Source organism: Parasteatoda tepidariorum, chromosome 12, assembly GCF_982258835.1.
Source record: "Parasteatoda tepidariorum strain Cologne lab strain chromosome 12, Ptep-v5.0, whole genome shotgun sequence".
NCBI lineage: Eukaryota > Metazoa > Arthropoda > Arachnida > Araneae > Theridiidae > Parasteatoda > Parasteatoda tepidariorum.
Genome location: NC_141766.1, coordinates 61654711 through 61677057, shown reverse-complemented (window position 1 = coordinate 61677057; position 22347 = coordinate 61654711). Strand labels below are relative to the sequence as shown.

The window sequence follows — 22347 nt, the reverse complement described above, 5'->3', positions numbered from 1 at the left end:
GACGACTGATAAATGAATTTAACATATTGACAACCGTAAATAGGAATTTTCTGTTTTAAATTACACTCTTTAGTGATGGAAAACAAATTTTCTGTTATTTTCATTTCTCAGAAAGTCAATTTTATTATAATTTTATACATAAATACACGATTTAAGAGAATGTAAAATTTTTATACTTGGAAATTCAAAATGTTTTCAATCGTTATTAAATTAATCATTATTGAATGATAAATAATTACGATTGATAGTTAAAAATGTGTATGCTTTGCAGTATGTTTGCAATATTTGATTTGATTAAATTTAGATAAAATTAACTTATATGTAATATACGTAATAATATAAATTCCACCAAAAAACAAATTTATAAGTAAAATTATCTATTTCAAACATTGATTATACCGAAAAGATTTAACTATTAAAAATATATATAATTGCATCCGTTTTGTGACGAAAATTTAGGATAAAACTATCAAATGATTGACCGTTCATATATAGTACCACAGAAAAATTTGTCTAAATAGAGTGAAATAAATGAACTATTAAAAGATTTTGATTTCGAATTGTCGTTTTATGGTAAAAATTAAGGTTACTAACAATTTATCTCTAAACAATTTTCTTTTGTCTTATACAGTGATACCGAAAATTTAAATAAAATTCGGCACTCCAAATACTTAGATCTAAATTAATTCGTAATCCACAAAAATAAAAAGTCAGCTATTAAGTTCATTTATTTCAAAGAATATTTATTTTTAAAAAAAAAATGTTAACTGATGTTTTTTTAACAATGAAGTTAAAAACACTTTGTCAAAAAAGTGAAGTTTAAAAAATAAATAAATAAATGAAATTTAAAAAATTAAGACCTTATAATTTCTTTACTGGTTGCTGAAATATTCGAACAATAATTTTATGGATAAATTTGATAGTTTAGATAAATAGTTTAGAAGATGAACCATCCAATTTATTTATTTTAATTTTTATTTTATTTTAATTGTTTTATTAATCTAATTAATATTCAACTCATTTCTTCCAAAGAACATTTTTTTTATAAAAAATATTCAACCAATTTTAATTTTTTTTATGCAATAATAAATGTTAAATCATGGGACAATAAGTGGACTAAAAATTATGTAAAGTAAACCTTGCTACTTCCTTGCTGGTTGATGGAATTTTCGTGTTTTGGTTCTTGTGGGAAAATATGATGATAGATTTGATATAAAATTCTTTCAATATTCCTTTTCTAAACTGGTTTTTTTAAATTTTATTTATTTATTTATTTTAAAACAATATTTAACTTTTTTTTATAAGAATGCCGACTTATTCTAATTTCGTTTCAATAAAATTTAAAAATATTAGATCTAAAACATATACGAAAATATGAAGAAAAAAAATAACCTTATATCCTTTCTTTTTTGTTGCTGAAATATTTGCGTTATAAACATAATAATTTCATAAAAAAAAAAGCTGTTTTCTGGAAATTAAAACTTTATCTTTCTTTAAATAATTATAGCGAAGATTAGTATATTTTTACAATAGAAATCAGTTTTAAATTTAATTTACTGAATAATGTAGTTCTACTTAAAATTTCTTCTCAAAATTTAGAAAATTGTTTTCAGCCTAGTGGTTAGATATATCATTAGTCGATTTTGCAAATATTAGGAAATAGTGCTAAACGAATGAAAAAAATATCACAATGTTGCAAATCACATTCCTAATCAAAGCTGCTCATAGCGAAAAATAAAATAATTAAATAAAAAAAAAATCTCGCCATCTCTTTTTGACTGCGATATATTTATCTTATCAATAAATATTTCAATTTTTTAAAAAATTCTTGCATATTTTGTACGAAATTTTTGCTTTGTAACCTCTGAGACGCTGAACTGTTTCTATTTTCTACTGATGAATAAGAACAGCTGAAAGTGATTTATTTCCCTGCAAACTTTTGGCTCTTACTGACACATTCTTTGACACTCTTAAATCATGTTTTCAAATCAAGTTTTGAAACAATGGCGGAAACTAAGAAACCATTTTTTCTGCCGAAAAGTTTGTTTTTGTGGAAAAATATATAAATTCTTACACAAAAATAAATAAAATTCTACAATTAATGTTTTATTGAAAATAATTTTAAATTTTTTTGAAATGATATTGTTAGAAGAATGATATTACGAAAAAAAATATTATTATCTTTTTCTAAAGAAACCATTTTAATTGTTAAAATTTGTCACAGTTTTATTATTTTCAAATGTTTTTAGTTATTGTGAATTACTTGAAGATCTGACTCTTAATTTTACTAGAATACTTTAATCAATTTTCGCCTCTTAACAAAACTTTGTGTACATTTACAAGGTTATGTTCACATAAAACTCCACTTCTTTCCAGCAGTCTCGCTTTTAAAATGTCTGCAAAATTACCTGTAATTTTGAAAGCTTTAGTTTTTACTTGTTTATTCTATAAAGAAAAAAGCTAGTTCGTAGCTCTGACTAAAGAGAAGAAATTAATAATTCAGAATAAACATAAACACGAATAATGCATAAATAAAATAAAAATTATTACTTTAAAGAACTAAATGAACTATCATACATACATAGTTGAGAATTTCTGTGTTTTAACTTCGTAGTCAATATCCCCTATTTTTTCAAGTCAATTATCGTCATTCTCAATAGTAGACTGTTTATGACATAATTCCCTCTAATTTTGACAGTAATGCGCTTACTGCTTTTGTAACGTGTATTTTTAGTAGCGAACAATATCTCAGTTATGAAAAAATAATTTTAATGAGACTGTTTTCGTTTTACAGATCCATTAAATAATGTTCACAAGCTCGAAATTTCTAAGTATCAAAATATTTAAGTAAAAATCACAAACTGAAACTAACCGTACAAGCTTAGTCCAATTGCATTCGTAATATAAACGATTTTTTTTTTTTAAATAAAAGTATCAAAACAATATTTAAAGTATCAAACCAACAATAATTACTTCTCCGAAAATCGAAATAATTATTATTTAAATCACTTTTTTTAATTTAGTAGTTTAAAATATTTGGCAAGGAGCAAACACAGCTCAACTTCATGCTTTTGTTAAAATATATAATTTTAACTCAATTGCAAAAAAAAAATTATTTTCATGCTTTAACTAAAACTGAAAAAATAAGAAAAAAGTCATCTCACATAATTCATTTAATTATAATTTAAGTTTTTTAAGAAAAGTAACAGATTAATATTCAAAACAAAAACATTTTCTAAAATAATGTTCACTTTATTAAAAATTAAAATAATTATTATTTAATCATTATGCTTTTTAAATTTATTCATTTAACTGATAAGCAAGAAACACAACTCCAATAATAATTTAAACACTTTTTTGGAAAGACAAACATACATTTAACTGAAAACTTTTCTAAAACAAAATCCAATAATAAAAAAAGGATGCAGCTTTTAATCTACGCAGAAAATATTGGTATCATTCTAGATCAAATTGAATAAATACATTATATTTTTATATAAGAATAAAAAAGAAAACCTTTAAGTTCGAAGCTGAAATGGTTAAAACAACAAATGGTTCGAAATTGAAATGGTCGTTATATTTTTTAGTTTGATAGCTTAAATTAATTTCAAAGCAAATAACACAAATCAAATAATAATTAATGCTCTTGTGGTAAATTATAATCAATGCACATACTAACGCATTTAAAAGAATATATATATATATAAAAGGTTATTTTTATTTCAGCATTTTACCGAAACAAATATAACAAGACATACATAATCAGTCAAAATGTTCCTGTGTCGTCAGTTTTTTAGTTTCTTAGTTTAACTTAATTTGAATTTAAACGATACAACTCCAATAATAATTAACACTCTAGTTGAAATAACTCATTTAAAATGAAGAATTCTCTAGTAAAAATATATATGTATTAAAAGTTATTTTTATTTCTTTTCTTTTTCCTAATTAAAAATACATGATCAGTCAAACTACACGTTTTAGGTGTAATTTATTTTTATTTTATTTTCTTATGAACTAATTTATTTTATTTATTTTTTCCGTAAGAAAATTTAAATAAGTAATATATAATTTTTTTTTCATCTTTGGTAAAAAAAAAATATATTTTTTTTTGACTCAAAATATTTCTAAAACAAATTCAATATTTCCTGCTTTAAACTTTTCTTTATCTTGTAAGTAATAAAAATAAACAAAAGCGTAATATTTACTTAATTAGAAAACACTCACCTATGAAAAAAAGCGCAGAAGCCAGTTAATCAAATTTGTAAAAAGGCGTCAACGGGAGTAAAATATTCAATGAGTCTTTCTCCCAACCGAATCCGCGTAGAACAAAGCATCCCTAGTGGAGTCTTGTGATTGTGTGTCGTCGATTCGAGCAGATCCAGTAGCTGCATTTGGGTGTTATTTGAGTGCTATCTAGAAGCCCAACCCCATAAAACACTGACGTTTGATTGTACGGTTGAGGCGACAAGGAAAAACGGAGGTGTATTCTTATGACATTTTGGTTGAGTTTTTGAATGGCCTATTATCATAAGCCAATTTTCCGTAGGATTTATTACTAAATAAAGTTAACGAAATGTCAATATGTAACAGATATCGTGATTGTTGGTTATTTTAATTAATATTTCCGCAGTTAAAAAGCGGATGAAACGTATGTTTCAGCGCCAAGTAGTCGCCTAGGTGACAATTGAATTCACACGAAACACGTATTTAACGTGTAGCTTAAAAAAGAAGAATAAAATTCAATTCAATTATAGATTATACTTTGTAGCAATCTTTCAGTTAATTTCGAATTTTGAGCACGTATCAGATTACAAAGAAGTTATTACTATATCACGTGATCTAAATTATTAGTTAAGTGATTTAAATATTTCTCCTTTCAAAGGAAAAGTATGTAGTAAGGCGTCAACCCAATTGATAAGAAGAAAATAACTTTTAACCTTTAGTATTAATCTCAAAAATATGCAGAAACTATATTATGTCTGGGGTGGCCCGTATGCCTAAAAATTTAAAAAGTGGTAGGGATTTAATTCATTTTTATTTATTTAATCTATTTAATTATTTCATTGTAATTACTACCATGAGTTACATTGCAAATTAAATATATTCAAAACAAAAGTATTTCACGCATTTACTTTCAATAGTAAATTGAAGGAAATATGCAAATCTCTTTCTTCAAATTTTTTCTTTTTATAAGTAACCACTTTTCACAGTTTTAGGCGCACGTGGCATCTCTATATTAACCCTCTCTAATTAAAATGTTAGATAAAAGATTCGGCCAGCTAATTTGCGCAATCGCATCATTTGATTAGTAAGACTCATCGTGCATTTATTTCGAGTTAATAATAAGTGGCTGTCAAAATTTTTTGCTCTCAGTCTAATTCAGAAGAAGACCGATAACTGCTATGTCTTATAAATGATGATGTATTTTTCACATTATTAAAAAGAGTAAACCTGACAGGTAAGAGGTTAAATATATAAATAGATACACATTAAAATAAACCAAGAAGGTTACTTTCAGAGAAAGTAAATCATTTATTCTTTATCAATATTATTCAATTTTGAATTAACATTTTCCTTGAAAAAGTAAGTCATACAAGTCATACATCGTCAGAAGTCTTACTAAAACCAGGAATGCCAACTCTTCTGCGAAAGTTTAAATAAGTTGATAGGAAACTGAAGACTTGTAGAAGAAATGATAATTCTTTAAAAGATAACAAAGTTGTTTTCTATATGAGGCTTTGAATTTTTGATACGTTGGGTAGGAAAAAATGAGATTGAAATTTACTAAACTTAAAAATAACTTAATTGGCTACCACAAGACAATATTTTTTTACAAAGTGGAGCAAGTTGGCAACTCTGAAAAAGACTCTTAATGTTCACGCATTAAGTGGACTGTAAAAAATTCTGGATTAAATTACGGTATTAAGTACTAGAACTTTGCATCATCCGTAAAATCCAATTTGCCGTAAATATAAATTTTTACCGCAAAATCTCATATACTGCAATTTTTACAGTAATATTTATTTAATTTTAGTGATTCAGTGTTTTCATTGTAAAAATGTACTGTACATCAGAATTTTGCTCCCGAACTTTTACCAATTTCATCTGGAAATTTTTACAGTGTTGATATTTTCTAGCGTTATTAACAATTAATCAAAATTACATCATAAACCAATAACAGCAAACTAAGAGACTCATATATATCGGTGGACAGGTATTTTTTATTTCTTCAAGATATTTATTTGTTTGAAAATGTCTTCAATGGAAGACACTAAGCGATAACGAGTTGAATTAGCTCATTTAGAAATTAAAAATGCTAATAAAACAAAATGTTAAATGAAAACTTATAGTTGGTAATTAATGAAAAATAGACATAATTACGTTCCAGGTTTTTTAACCATACTTTTTGTAAACGGTTTCAAAACCGCAAAGTTAAAAATATTTCTTTATCGTAGACTATACAGTTAATAGGTTGGACAAACGGTTGCTGTCTTTTTTTTTTTTTTATGTTCCATAATTTTAGAATGAATATTTTAACAGTGTAATAGATATCCATTGATGCCAACTTGCATCGCTTTGCGGGCATTTTTTTCTCTTAGCACCTTATGTCGAATTGTTTGTTTAGTAAATTAGATTTAACATGAATTAGTAAACCAATCTAAATTATGCAAAATTTTAGTAGACTTTGTTTCACTTCTTTTGTAGTAAACGTTTAAGAACTGGTGAAAATAACTCCAACTAAGATTCTATGTAAAATCTTAATTATCAGGTGTTACTATAGAGTTTTATTGTTTTTACACAGCTGAAACCGGTTTGCCCTTGTTTATGTTCGTGCATCAATTGATTAAATTAGGCGATATATAATATAAATTCAACGATTGGATATATTATACGATATATTTTATAAATATACAATATTTATTATATCAGGTATAATATGCTATATTGTAATAATTGGATCAAATTATTAGACGCACTGTAGTTTTTTAATAATTACATATTTTGCACGAAATTATATGCAATACTTTTATATTTAAGCATACGTGTAATGGGTTTTTATTCGGGTGATTTTTCATAAACTTCCTATTTGTATTTATTTTTAACGTATTGCATTATAATGTTAACCAATTGTTACACGAACGTAAACAATTGCGAACCGGTTTTGGCTGCGTAAAAACCATAAAACTGTATAGTATCACCTGATAATTAAGATTTTATATAGAATCTTATGGTGCGTCTAGTAATTTACTGTATATAACGATTTTGATACGAGTTTTGCAAGGCGAGATGCAAGGCAGCTTTTATTGATAGAATGTACGAAATTGAATTATATTTTATTTTATTTGATTACATTATAAACACAGCTTTTTACTAAAAATTTAACCGCATTTCTAGATATGTTGTGAAAAATTTATCAGTTCATTCAAACAAATGAAAACAAAAATGTAACAATGGCATTAAATAATGACCCATCTGGTGAGCCCAATGGATCATTTTTTCTTCACGATACAATCATAAAATCTAGATTCTTTAATTGGATTTAAGAGTTTTGCATCATTAGTTCACGTTAATATAATGTTTGTAGTCAATTTACTATAATATACTATTATTGTATCATATTTATTGGGATTGAAGGTGACAAAATTGACACATCTCTTCTCTTACCCTATAATTTATATGCCAAATTTAGATACTATCTATTTCAGCATCTCGATGAAGACGTAATGCATCAAAAATGTTAATTTTATAGCATTGTTTGGCTTAATGTCTTTCGTAAAGATTTTTTGCTGGCAACTTTGGTATTAGTGAGTATTTCAATCAGAATATTATTATTTTATATTGAAACTATGGCTTGATACAATAATTTTAACATTTTGAAGTAAAGCAAAAGAAAATATTTCATTTTGAAAAGTCTTATTCAAAACGTAATCATATAAATCCTAATTACATATAAGATTATCCAAAATGTTTTATTTATTAATTAGCCAATTATTTTTGAATTTATGTTATTTAAAAATTCACAATATAAATTCGAAATAAAGTGTGGAGTTAGCTAAAAAAATCAAAATATAATTTTTACTTTTAAATTTGTTTTCTCATATATTGCCTGAATCGGCTGTGAAAACTTATATTTACTTCCATTTTTATAGAAATTTTCAAAGTAAAAAAAGAAAAAAAACATTAATTTATTTTTAGCCTACTTGTGCCTTATCAATGAGTTTGTTCCATCTTACTTCTGTCCATCACTATATGAACACTGCGTAATCTTGCTCTATTTAGAAAATCATCTCGCAGTGGACAGATTAAGCAAATACGCGAATTTTCAAATGATTTCGGTAAGCGCGAGTTGCACACTGCGACCTGTTGCATGAATAGAGAGTCCATCTCGTGATAAACACATTAAGCGAAAACGCAAATTTTTAAATTATTTACATATGCATCCTGTTAATTTTTATCTTACTAGTAAGTGGTCCATAAGTCGGTTTAATATACCTTACGTCAAAATCACGAGCTAAACACTGCGTCGGGTTGCATGGATAGCTATCTAAGAGTCCATCTCGTGACAGACACACTAAGCGAATACGCAAATTTTTAAAAGATTTACATATGCATTCTGTTAATTTTCATCTTTCTAGTAAGTAATTCATTAGTCGGTTTAATATACCTTATGTCAATCACGAGCTAAACACTGCGTCGGGTTGCATGGATAGCTATCTAAGAGTCCATCTCGTGACAGACACACTAAGCGAATACGCAAATTTTTAAAAGATTTACATATGCATTCTGTTAATTTTCATCTTTCTAGTAAGTAATTCATTAGTCAGTTTAATATACCTTATGTCAATCACGAGCTAAACACTGCGTCGGGTTGCATGGATAGCTATATAAGAGTCCGTCTTATTTTGGCAACTGGCAGTTTTCTCTGTTACAGTTGAGAAAATTTTGACTCCACCTAAATCATCTGTAATAACTAAAATTACTTATAAATTACCTAAATCGTCACTTTTTTTGCTTTGAACAGTTTTATTAATAATAAATTATGAATTTTAGCTAGTCTAGGGATCATAACGCAGCTCCTACAAGAAAAAAAAATCTGCTGAAATTACCGTACTGTATGGTAATAACATTTCTTGTAACAGATCTGCTTAAAAAAACCAAAATATATGGTATTTAAACCATTAGTTTCGTTATTTTTCCATTCAAACGGTAACTGTTTACCAGAAATACTGGTTTTCAAAATTATAGTTCTCATTACCACACATTTAGTAAAACACATAAAAGTAAATTCAACCGAATAAATAGTTTTTATACGATGCTCTAAAGTATAATGAAAATTTTATCAAATGTTACAACATTTATCAAATTTCATCGCATATTATCAAAGCATATTTTGTTGTTAGGTTAACCAAAGCACTTCGGTAAAAATTACCGAGCTTTTGGGTTTTCCCATAAAGCCAGAAATACAATAAATTTTACCATATTCTGGAAGTTCTGCCAATATTTTTTTTATCTGTGTACTTTTTTAGGTTTCTGATATGTTTCTTGAATTTATTTATGTTGCCTTACATAAACAGTTTATCATTAATTTGAGTGAACGTAAAAATTTTTTATTTTATTTAGATAACAAATGTAATGCCATCACTACTAAAAACTTATGAGTGTCATGGATCATAATTATATCGTTCAAACTTGCCTTAATATGGTGCTAAGCTGAACCAAATCATTTAAGTTTTAATATAGGGTTACACGATAATATGGTTCTATTTGAATTGATACGTGGTTCAATTTAAAGCAATTTTCCATCGTAGAAGTACAGGGTACAAAGTTAGGGTTCAAAAATAGGGTTCAGAGTTAAGACGATTTAATTATTCATTTAAGGTTGCACTGCGCCATGCAATGTGAGTTTTACCCTTTCTTCTATTCATGAGTCAGGTTGTTACTAAAGTAATGATATAATGATACTTTTTTTTATCTAGGTAACCACAAACAATTTTACTGTTTAGGGTACAAATGAAATGCCATCACTGTTAAAATTTAGGAGCGCCTTGAATCATAATTATATCGTTCAAACTTGCCTTGATAGTGTGTGCTAAGTCGAACCAAATTATTTTAGTTTTCAAAGAGCACTGTTAGAATTTTCATTCTAAAATTATGGTAAAATAACCGGCAGCAGTCGGTCCATCCGATTAACCGTAAAGTTTATGGTAATGAATATTTTTTACCTTTACGGTTTTAAAACCGTTTGCAACTAGTATGGTTATAAAATCATGAATGCAAAACTATACGGTTTTTTTAACCATTTACAGCTACCGTGGTTTCAAAACCGTAAGAAAAGAAATTTAACTGGATATAGGAGCTAGCCTTCTCGTTAGGTAATGGGCATCGGAGAGTGCAAGACACTGGAAATTTTTCATGTGTGTTAAAGAGAATGGAGGTGTCAAAGCTAGGACTCGAACCCCCGTCTGTTGATCATGAGACTGACAGATTAGCTCTTTCGGCTATAATATGTATGCAGTTGCAAGGATGTAAGTTGCTTCATTGGATGGGCTTAGTGGGTGCAATAAAAGTCATGTTATTTAACCGTTTTAGGTAAAAATAGTTAATAAACGATTTTTCTCACTGTTAATACAGTCAAACCCCGCTATAGTGAACCTTCAAGGGACCGAAATTTCGGTTCACTATAACCGGGAGTTCACTATATCCGTTACGCAGGCAATTTCACTAATGGTTCCCAAACTCCTCCCTTTTATTACATTATATTCACATAAATGACAGAAAAATATTATGTAGTGGCAAAAAATGTGTTATTTCTCATCACTCTTCGTCTTGCGTACAAAAAAAAATTTGTAATCTTTAGCTGATGAGCAATTCTCAACATCAGATATGGAAACACTTCCCGACTCTCAGATAATTTTTCCTGAATTTCTGTTATTCCGTTTTTTGAACCTGTCTAACCTGCCATTCGAGCACATAAAAGTAGTTTCTATAGATGGTTTTAAAAATCGGTATATATATTTATTTTGAAGTAGAAATTTCGAAATTATTTGCAAAGAAAATGGGGGGGGGGGAATAAGTCAAAGACAGAAAAAAGTTCATTATATCCAACTTCCTCACTTTTTTGGTTCACTATATCCACTAAAAATAACATTATACGTGTATAGCAAGGCACGGGACCGAGCATTTCGTTCACTATATCCGGGAGTTCACTATAAGCCGTGTTCACTATAGCGGGGTTTGACTGTAGTTGCATTATCATCTTATTTATGGTTATTTGACTGTTTTGTTTAAGTATGGGAAAATAACAGTTAAATAGATTGCTATTTAGCTATTCTTTCCGAGAAATTCCAACAGTTAGGGTTGCACGATAATATGGTCCAATGTGAATCGACACATGGTTCAATTTAAAACAAATTTGCAACGTAGTATGGTTCAGGACACGGATATTATGGTTCAAAGTTGAACCGATTTATTTCTTTATTTAAGGGTACACTTCACCGTATAATATGAATTTGAAGTTTTCAAAACTCTTTTTTGAATTCATGGGTCTGGTTACGAAAGTAATGAAATGTTTTGAAAAGTTAGAAATCTGTGCTTATAATAGAATCTTAGAGACAACTAAAAAGGATGTAGAGAGAGGAAATCAAAAAAAAAAAGTGTCTTCGTCATCAGTGGATTGCATAGTTGGCATCTAAAATGGTGATGAACCATCCAGTAGAAGTCAACAGCATCCGTTTGACATCATCTTCAAGATCGTTAGTATTCACTTAACTCAAGAAACGATGCGGAATGCGCACATCCTTCACTCTGTATCAAGTGGAAAAAAAATGACTTGGCTTGGTATCTTCTGAGGGGCCATTTTCAAACATTTTTGTTTATTTCTTAAACTTTTTTTTAACGCAAATATATCGTACTGAAATATGCGAAGTTTGACGCGTTTCATGTTTCAAAAGCAACCTAAGTATGAACAGGTGTTACTTCAAGTCGAAATCTTCTTTGATGTTGATAACAAAATATTTTATTCATGAAAATTTTTTATTTTTTAGTTTACGCTGAAGATTGGTTATTACTGTAAAACTGCCAAAAGAACCTTACATCACATTTAAATATTAACAATAAAAAGAATTTCTCCTCAGACTCGATTACTTTTTTTTGCTAAATTCCCTGTTTTAAATCCATTCGATGGTTAAAAAAAAATAGCCCTATTACAATTAAACTTGCAACACGATTGAAAATTGACAGCAGAAAGAATTTCTACAAATACTTGATTATTTTTTACGAAAAGGTCCCCTAATGAATGAATTATTAGATTAATTTATGTATACCCATTTATATATTTTTTCTAATGCTCAAATCATAAGCAAAAATATGTGCTGGTATCTTTAATTGCTAAAAAAAAAAACAATCCAATAGCTATCAACCAGTCTAATAGCTACTAAGAAATCTGTTGGATTATCGGAAACATATTTGTACTAAAATAAAAAATCCAAAAAAAAAAAAAAGAAGCTTTTTTTTTCAGAAAAAAAAATCATTCATATTCACAAATTTATCAATATTTCGTTTTTCAAAATTAAAGATATTTCAGTGATTAATAACTTTCTCTAAGATCTAAATAACTAAAAATAAGTGCGCTTTTGAAAAATAATTGTTTAGAAGTGAGCCTTACTTGGAAGATTTTACCTTTAACGCATAAAAAGACAAAACTATTTCATAGTATATTTCACAACCATAAATTATTAAAATGCTAAACATAATATATTAACATAATATTACTTATTTTGACCTAAATTAATAAAAATAAGAAAAAATTACGAAAAATATGTTTAAGAATTAAGCGTCAAAAGGTTAAGGGTGCAATAAATAAATATCATCCAGTAAATTTTACGATTTAAAGACAACTTCACTATTTACCCGAAATAACCAAAATGTTTACGTAAGACAATTATTTTTTTTTACTTTACATTAATGTCGGAGTTTTCATGCTCATAAAAGCTAAATAGGTTGCAAAGTAGAAAACCGTCAGATTTTCCTGCGTCAAGATATTATTAATTTTAGTTTCTTTTAATAAATTTTTTTTTTTTTAAAAAAGTATTTAATATGATAAAAAAATATATATATCTTTATACTATTTTACATATATTAAAAAATAAAATTCTTTCACAAAAACTTTATTTGCAATGAAAATCCAAAATCATGTTCAGGAATTCTCTTGATTAACTTTTTTTAAAACTAGTTCTTAATTGAATTTCTGCGATGTATTTCGCCATTTATATTTCCCAAGAGATGTTTGAAACGCGTTCTTCCATATTCAAGTCAACCAATCAAAAGTCGCACTTCTTTCTTTTGGGGTGTTACCAGGTTTGAGTCCAGTGATTTCGCGTGATCGTGCAGAAAGCAAAACTAGCAGCGATAATGAATAAAGAAAAAAAAAACCCACCTCCAGATTGGAAGAAGAACAAAAAAAAAAGAAAAGCACTCATGCCACCCAGAAATTTTGAAACGGAAAGTGGTATAAAATTACTACGTATGCCACGAAAGCTACTATTATCGTTCAAGGCTCAGATGAAAGCAACTATTAACTAAACTTCACTTATTTTTACCGAAGGCAGAGAATATAAAAAAGAATTTGTTTATAACTTCTTGGTTTTAATAATTTCTTCGACAAGAACAACATTTCATTATTTACATGTTCGAAATCTTAGCACCTGCCTGTTACCTACCACACAGGTATCCTGTGAAGCAGGATGCCAAAATTTTGTGCTAATCACTACTTTCTACCTCATTTGGCGTTGTTGCATGACTAATAGGTGTCAAGAAACATGATGACGGAGATGCGTTGTTTAAATGTCACCGTTTATAAAAATGTTTTGCATGAATAATTACCCCCAAGGCTCATTTAATGAAGGGTGGGAAATGTTGGAACGAAGATTTTAGGAAACGTGGAATTAAGTATGTAACAACTTTTAAAGCAGTTGCGAAAAAAAAGATCCATTTATAATATATTATGAAGAAAGAATGTCTACTGTAATCTGATTCAAATGTTCTAGTATAGATATTCATCCAAGAGTTAGTAAATTTGAATTAAAATATTTTTCTTGTCAACGTTCTTTTGCTGCATAATTAAAGTGAAGAAAAATTGACATGTTTCCAGCTCTTCAAAGATGGAAAAATTTAGAATTTCTTATTTTACTTTAGGAAGCAAATGAAATTTTCTTGCATTAGTTTTAATTTTCTTGGAATTGTTCAGTTCTTAAAGTGCTTATAGTTTATATCAAGACATTTTATCTTAACCAAAAAGGTATCGCTTTACTAGTAATTACATGAAAGCATCAGTAATCATCACCCCATACAGAAGTGTTAGTGAAATAAAAAACAATTCAAGCTTAATTTCTTTAATATTCCAAGCACGTATCAAATTCTTTATATGATTATCATCAGATCTAATGAAATAAAAAAATTATAACTATCGTTGAACAGCCGACCCAATTTTATGGGTTTATGACTACTAATGTTCAACTCCGTAGCCTTGTAATTTTGAACCCAATCCTGAAGACAAGGGAACTCCTGGATCGAGTATTTAGAGTAATTTTGCTTTCGCAGATGACTTTTTGATGGAGCTAACCCGAATTTCATTACATGGAGAAGACGACCATGAGAACCCCCCACTGTTAGCCTGACGGCAAGAGGACTCTAACCCATGATCCGTCTACCACTGAGGATATTTCACGTCAGCACTATGGTCGGTGCAAGCCGGATGCAGGATTCGTATCGAATGGGATTCGAACCCGGTTCGCCCCATTGGAGGGTGAACGCTCTATCCCCTGAGCCATCGCGGCCTGATCTAATTGATTTTTTGAAATTGCGCATAATAAAAACATCCTAAAAGAAGTATACTGAAGCAAAATCATTGTAATGAAATTTATTAAAACAAAAATATGCCAGTGAAGTATAAAATTTACTATCATATTAAAGATGCAAGAAAATCTCCCCTTAAAATAGGAGAAGCTGTCGCTTATGTGAGTAACTTTTTTGAAAAAATAAATAAATAAATAAAATAAATCAAACCACTCTACCTCCCCAAAACTCCTTTCAACACGGTAAGGGAGAGGAGAAAAAGACAGTTTATAATGTAATAATCCACTAACCCTTGGACGCAGAATTTTTATTAAGCATATTTTCAAACTTTTTCATCATTTTGTATTAATATAGGTAAAATTAATGAGAAATAATAAATTTAGCATCTTAATAATTTATGGTTGTGAAATACAGCTTGGAATACCAGTGACTTTAAAAAAAAAAAAAAAAAAAACTGTTCAATATATCAGCTTACCAGAGAAGGGAAAAAAGTGGTTACAAAACCATCTGATTATTACCTCTTTTTATGGGAAATAGTACAATAACTGTAGCTAGTGTGACTTACATATATATTTGCATGTGAAGTTTCTATCCTTTACAGCTGTCTCGGAAAAGCGAAAAAAAAAACTGGTAGTAAAATCAGCACCCATCCCTGTCTACAATGACTTGCATAGACTAAGTTATAGCATCAGCCGGGATAGCCTGGTTGGTAAGATGTTGGAATTATGTTTGTGAGTTCGAATCTCACTGCCAGAGGAATCCTTGTGTATTAAATGGTAACTGGTGCACGTTAAATCTGTGTGGGTCACAAAATCCTCGAAGTTCCCATAAAAAATCAATACCTCTGAGAGTACTGAATTGGAAATTGATCGTTCTCTGGTTCAGGTCAAAATTACGATCCGTGGATAAATGAGTGGTGTATGAATGGGTCCTCCCTGCAAAACGGGCTATGATGTGCGTGTGTGTGTGCCTGAAGTCGCATTCTTGGCCATAGATGGCAACACTGAAAAACAAGAAACACACCCACAACCTTTAAAATCACTTGGTTTCTCATACCAAGCTTGTTGGTAGGCCTTGGTACCTTGCTTGCCTTGGCTTGTTGGCCTTGGTGGCAACAACAAGTTATAGCATGCACTATTTTTTATCTGAGAAAAACTCAATAGTGGTGCTTTGTTCATCATTAAAAGTAGGATAAGCTTCCACTTTATTTTTGAAGAAATCTGAAAATTAAATGGTTTAAATACTAGTTTTTCATTTTTTCGTCTCACAAACAACTAAATAATAGTAAATATTGTGTAAATATAAAAATCGTAAAAGATAGCGGCAAATTACTTAGTGTGCCATTGTCATTATTATTTTCTCACATCGTGCTTTATCTCAGCTCTATGTATATATATATATATATATATATATATATATATATATATATATATATAAACATAAAACATATATAAAAACATAAAATAAAAACAGAATTGCTAAGTTCCACTGATTTATGGTATAATTTATTTATATTTACCGTGACAAAATTACCTTTAATTTGATTTTGATTTTATCAGAACTAGTCCATATTAGTTTTGAGTAAGTTTTCATCATTTTTATTTCAAATCAGACAGTGGTAAATAAAATAAAACTTAGAATTTTTAGCACAGCCTTCTAATACATCTATAATTAAATACTTTGCATGCAACTTTTTTTTACTTGATTCGTGATTCGCTTGATGCGGGATACAAATTTGGTTTGAAAATGAGAAAAAGTACTGCATAAATATAATCGAGCCCTTGATAGCTGAACAAACCATTCTTAAAAATAAAAAGGCTACATAAACACAATCGAGCGCTTGATATTTGAAACAAATCTGTCTTTTAATAAAATAAAAAAAGACTTCACAAACATATAAAGTACAAGATGCTGGAAAATCGAACTCTTCGTACGCGACACAATGTATTAATTGATACAATATTGGAATAAACATTTAAAAATATTTTAAATTAAATTATTGTTAATATCGTATGTTATTGCTAATATTGTATTGTTAATAGTGTTAATATTGTAATTAAATATTGTATAATTTCTGTGAGCTAATAGTGCTTTTTCAAAGCCATTCCTAGAGAGAGATAGCCCTGAATTTTAGGTTAAATACATGAGTTTTTCTAACTCTTTTTATTCTAAACAATAATAAATAAAGTATCGTTTTCCAGTATCATGATCATAATTTTTCTCCTCACTCCTGGCCATTTACGGCTCTTTTTCCGCCAATCTTGAAAACTTTATTGTTTTCTAGTGACTGGAATGCAGATTGGAGTAAAAAAGAAAGATGAAATATTTTTATTCTGAACGCCTCGTTACAAAAATAAGTAGCCATTGGTCACATTTTACAGCATTGTAGAGCAGTTTTGACGAGTGATATCACCTGCGAAGCACTCAGTAGCGCGTGTGTAGCGGGTTCGAATTTCAGCGTAACACTAGATGCATCTTCATGCTGCCCTTCTCTGATCTATTTATTTGACAAAGAGTTATAAGACGTACATTTGTGATTAAACACACTAGCCTGCATGCATTTGCACCAATAAATAAATAAAGAAAGAAGGAAAGTGTGAGGAATAAAGTTTAAATTGGTAAATATCGCTCTTGATTACTTTTACAGCTTCTACAAATATTTCTACAAAAAAATTGAAACAAGAAAGTTACGCGTTTATTAATTTTAGATGTAATTTGATGATTATTTATTTTGTACAGTTCATTATCTGTTTGAGTTCAGATTTTTGAAAATGTACATAATCTTTGTTTACACTGGCAAAAAGGGATTTGGATGAAAAATTCGCTTAAAGTAAATTATAAAAATACAAAGATAGTTATCAGAAATCTAAGAACTTGGAAAGGTAAAATAAACTGCTTTTCTAAAAAAGCTGATTGTAAAATACTATAGTATATATTTCTCCAATCTCTTATTATGACGGTTTTGTATTTTACATACTTCGAAAAATTCATGAATTACTTAATTTTTGAAAACTAAATACAAATTCTTAGAAGCACATTGAGCTCCCCTCTTAGATGATTGAGTTTTGTCGAGAGAAAAGAGATTCTTTAATGCTCCCTGACATCACTTTTTACTTTTCTGGAAAAGAAAATTACTTTTCGAAGGATCTTTTGACTGATTTTAAAATGTTCAAGCTTCTATACTTGATAATTTTTGTGATTTCTAGTAAGGGCATGCACCGTATTTTTTGTGAATAAAGGATTCCAAAACAGGAAAATATCTTACGACCAGGGAAAAATAAATAAAGTATTTGAAAATTTAAAAAAAAATTATATAGAAAAAATATTTCGACGGTATTGCCAATTAAAATTACAAATATCTATTGAAGCATTCCCAAAAAATTCCTTTGCAGGCCAGGGGTCATGGTGGTTAAGAATGTGAGGTCAGCACTATGTAGAAAACCACCTTTATTTCTCCGCCAAATCATTAGGTTAGTAGACACTCTATTTACGTCGCAATAGAGGCTGTATAATGGGCTATTGGAGATGGTTTGAGAAACATCCCTGTGGATAATCCAAAGACATGTCATCATAATTTTGTGAGGCCATAGCCACAATAGATCTGAAGGGGAAGGAAATATCTCCAGATCCCTGTACCCGTGATACTGCTCAGCAACCGACCACAGGACTTTCCGTTCCACAAATTTTTCGAGCACGTATGTGGCATGTACTCGGTGGGTTTTAGTGGAGTTCACATACAGGTTGGTATCCACCGATCTGAAGTTGGATGGATATGAAGCAGCTATTTAGTAATCTAACTCAAGTCTTACACTAGGACGGATAAGCTATCATGGTTCTTTCCGAAGTTAATTCAATAAAATGCAGTAAAAGTTCAATGTGAATTTTTTTCTTTAGCTTTAAGAAATCTGTAATCTCAGAAATTAGTTTTTACAGCGTTATTCATTGTGAATCACATTTAGTCCAGGGTTCAAAAGTTGTGTTATTGCATTCGAGTTCTGCATTATTATTCTCTACTATAAAATCAATGGTTTACTCATATAATGATGTTAAATGTTACTTACCAATGCTTGTATACTTCTAAGTGTTTATGAAAAAGTTGTATGAATTTCATATAATAATTCATGCCATATTGTTCTTTTTTAATGTACCAATTGACAAATCTTGTAGTCTGAAACGAAACGAAATTAAATGGTTTAATATAAGCCAAATAAAAACAATAAAGAAAAACAATAATTAATAAAAAAAAATTAAAAAAAATTAAAAATCTTATAGCTGAATTTTCAGTAGTTGTTTGGACAGAAAACAGTAAAATTAGGAAATTTTTTAAAACTTTTTTTTAGGAAAGTTGATGCTCCTGAAGGAATAAAAAACGAATTTTTCTAATGGTTGAAAAGTAATGAATTAAATTTAAAATGTATATCAGTTTCTCCAATTGGGGACAAAGTAATAGCGGTGCAATGTTGATAATTAATAACGACGCAATTTTTATGACTTTCATTTTTCTTTTTAACAAATCGTGTCTGTAAAATATTAAGCATGGAATTTAAAAATAATAATAGCTAGCTCTAATAATTATAAGCAGAATTTTTTTTAAAATTTTTGAACATCTAACTACTATGTCGAATCTTTTTCTTAATTTTTATGTATGGAGTTAAATTGTTTTAATTCAAATTTCGTAAGCAAGAAAGAAATATGTAAAATTTTAGCTACCACTTAAAAAAAATCCAGGAAACCAGAGAGTAAACACTAATAAATACTGATTACATTGATTGTACTCAATTATTTCATTATTACCATCTATGAGGGATAAATAAGACTTTGATGTCCTTCAAAACTTATTATATGATTTGAAAACTTTCTTTTAAATCTGAAACAAACCCTCCAACTATTGAGAGATTTGCGATAGATATTTCCCAATGGGAGTGAAGTAAAGAAGAACTTCTTCAAACTACTATAATCTTTATCAAATATATTTTTAATTTTTCTCTTCTAAAGTAAACTAAAAATTACGTGGTTCTGCAATCAATTTTTCTCTATTTTCAGAGTACAAACAGTCCAACATTTCAGCAATTTTCTCATTTTCGACTGGTATGCAATATCTCCCTTTTTAGTGGAAGATTTTTCTGGAATACAAGTACCGCATTTTTCCTATTATCGCAGAAAAACAATAATAGCGATTCCCAATCTTTATAGTGGTTATTACCACTATAAAGTTTGGGAATTGCTATTAATTTCGGAGTTTCTCCTTAGTCAGAGTACTATTAGTTCCACCTTCGAAGTTTCTCCTTAATTAGACCGCGATTAGTTCCACCTTCGGAGTTTCTCCTTAGTTAGCTCTATTAGTCCCACCTTTGGAGTTCTCCGGTATTAGTTCCAGCTTCCGAGTTTCTCTAGAGTTAAAGAGCATTTGTTCCACTTACTGAGTTTCTCCCTAGTTAGAGCCCTATTAGTTGCACCTTCGGAGTTTCTCCTTAGTTAGAGCAGGTAGCAACTCATAACCTTTCAATCGATGTCTTCTATTAAATTTTATCTCTTTTTCAACAGAAAATCTTCAATTGTTTCCCTATTATTTTTTCTATTAAAGTATAAATGATTAGCAGTAAAATATTAATTTCCAAGATTAAACCTAAAAATAGAAGCTGGAACTTTTTTTAAATAAAATGGTTGCAAAGAGAAGAAAATATACTTTTAGTTTGAAGTATATATTCACCTTTTTTCATAAAATTATTTTTCGTATTTTTAATAAAAAAAAGTAAGGCTAAAACTGTTTTAAGATATTTTTTACCAAAGTCCTGAGAAAACTCAAAAATTAGTAAGTTTCTAAACGAACATCCAAAGACTCTTTGCTTTTCTAAAAAATAATAACTTTCGTTAGAGAATCCTTTTTCGGTGACTTCAGTTCTGAGAATTTAAAATTAGAAAAATGAGGCTGTGTGAATTCCTTTTACTGACTTTATTACCAGTTTCTTTAGAACGCTAGTGAACCTAATTAATGCATCATTTAAATAATTAAAAAAAGTAGTAAAATTATTTCATTGATCAAAAATATTTATGAGTATCAAGACATTTGTTTCCATCGCATTATAGTGATAGCCCTAACTTGTTTTGTCCCGATTTTTATATCTAAATAATACGAAAGGTAGCTTTATGAAAATGGTACGATTTATTTATTCAAACTAATTGGATATTTTCTATTGTTACAACCATTTTATTTCTATTTACTTTCTGCCAATTTTTGTCTCTTTTTTTTACTTAAATCATACATAAATTATGGTGATTAAGGGTTTTTACATTCCCCAAGAGAAATGATGATTTTGAAACAATAGTCCTACCACAATATATGTTTTTGAAAAAAAGTAACTGTCTTATAAATAGGACGCTGGGTGCTGATCGGTTAATAAATATGTGTCAAGCGTTTCTTTAATGGGACGGTTTCTAAAAAAAAAATTAAATAAAGGGAAATAAATAATAAAGAAAGTATTTCATTAATAGGATTTATTAAGCGGAAACAAGATAGTTTTGACTACCATAATGTATACTTTATATAATTACTTTTATTCGGATCTGTAGCATTTTTTTAATGCTTAAGTGGTATATAACAGTACTGAGTACAGCAGTATTTAATAGTTTTTTGGATATAACATGTATGGCAAGTAATAGTGCTGTGGTATGTGTTTATACTAAGTAGAAATATTTACTTAGCATAAACATATATGTACTGACACTTTTTTCAGATATGAAGAACTTAGTGGATGAAGCAGGTAAGTAACATTTTCAGGGGTTTTTATTAATCAGGGAAAATAGCATAAAGTAATCACGTTAATATGGATATCTTTAATGTAACAAAATTGTTTGTGCTTTCCCTATAATTATAACGTAATTCCTCCTCATTAGTTTTGAGTCTTTATTTTCATTTCCAATTAGGTAGTGGTTAAAAGAAAATATTTACTAGTCCCTCCATCTATTAAATCTATACTGAAATAATTTGGGTGCCTCTTTTTTTCTTTTTACCCTGATTATATCCACTTTGTCACTTTCTTTTTCATTCCTCAGGCTCTTCATATGTGTTTATTATAAATAAACTATTTTATTTGTGACTGGGTAATATACCTAGGCTGACTAGTATTCCCAAGAAACTGAAAAACTGGTATTCAATACGAATATTTAAAAAATAATTGACTCCGTTGTAATTGCCAAAATGCAATTGCAATTGTAATTATCTAAAAATAATTTCCAAATTAAAATAGAGATCCCTCCCAGATTCTCGAACAGATAAATTTTATAGAGGTGTGTTCACGAATTTTCGAGCAATTTCGTTACTAGTTTCTTGAAGACGTTGGTCACCTTAGTGATAAAGTTTAATCATACCATCTTATGATTGTCAGGCATTTATATAAATGTGGAATTTATTCATCTGTTGTAATACATCATTCTAAATTCTGATGTAATACGACATTCTAATTTTAATTTATAAAGCTCAAAAGGAAATCTTTA

General features: G+C 28.8%; 1 protein-coding gene and 1 long non-coding RNA gene across 12 annotated transcripts in view; one reads left to right on the top strand and one right to left on the bottom strand.

Moving 5' to 3' along the window:
• LOC107447499 (uncharacterized) overlaps positions 1–22347 on the top strand; it is a 170095-nt gene that overhangs the window by 71067 nt on the left and 76681 nt on the right. The window lies entirely within an intron of this gene.
• Positions 1–22347, bottom strand: part of LOC107447498 (uncharacterized) — a 223141-nt gene that overhangs the window by 150320 nt on the left and 50474 nt on the right. For both annotated transcript variants that reach the window (XM_071187995.2, XM_043039821.3), the window contains exon 2: positions 18915–19021. The gene's annotated coding sequence lies outside the window, so the exon portion shown is untranslated. The remainder of the gene's footprint in view (positions 1–18914; positions 19022–22347) is intronic.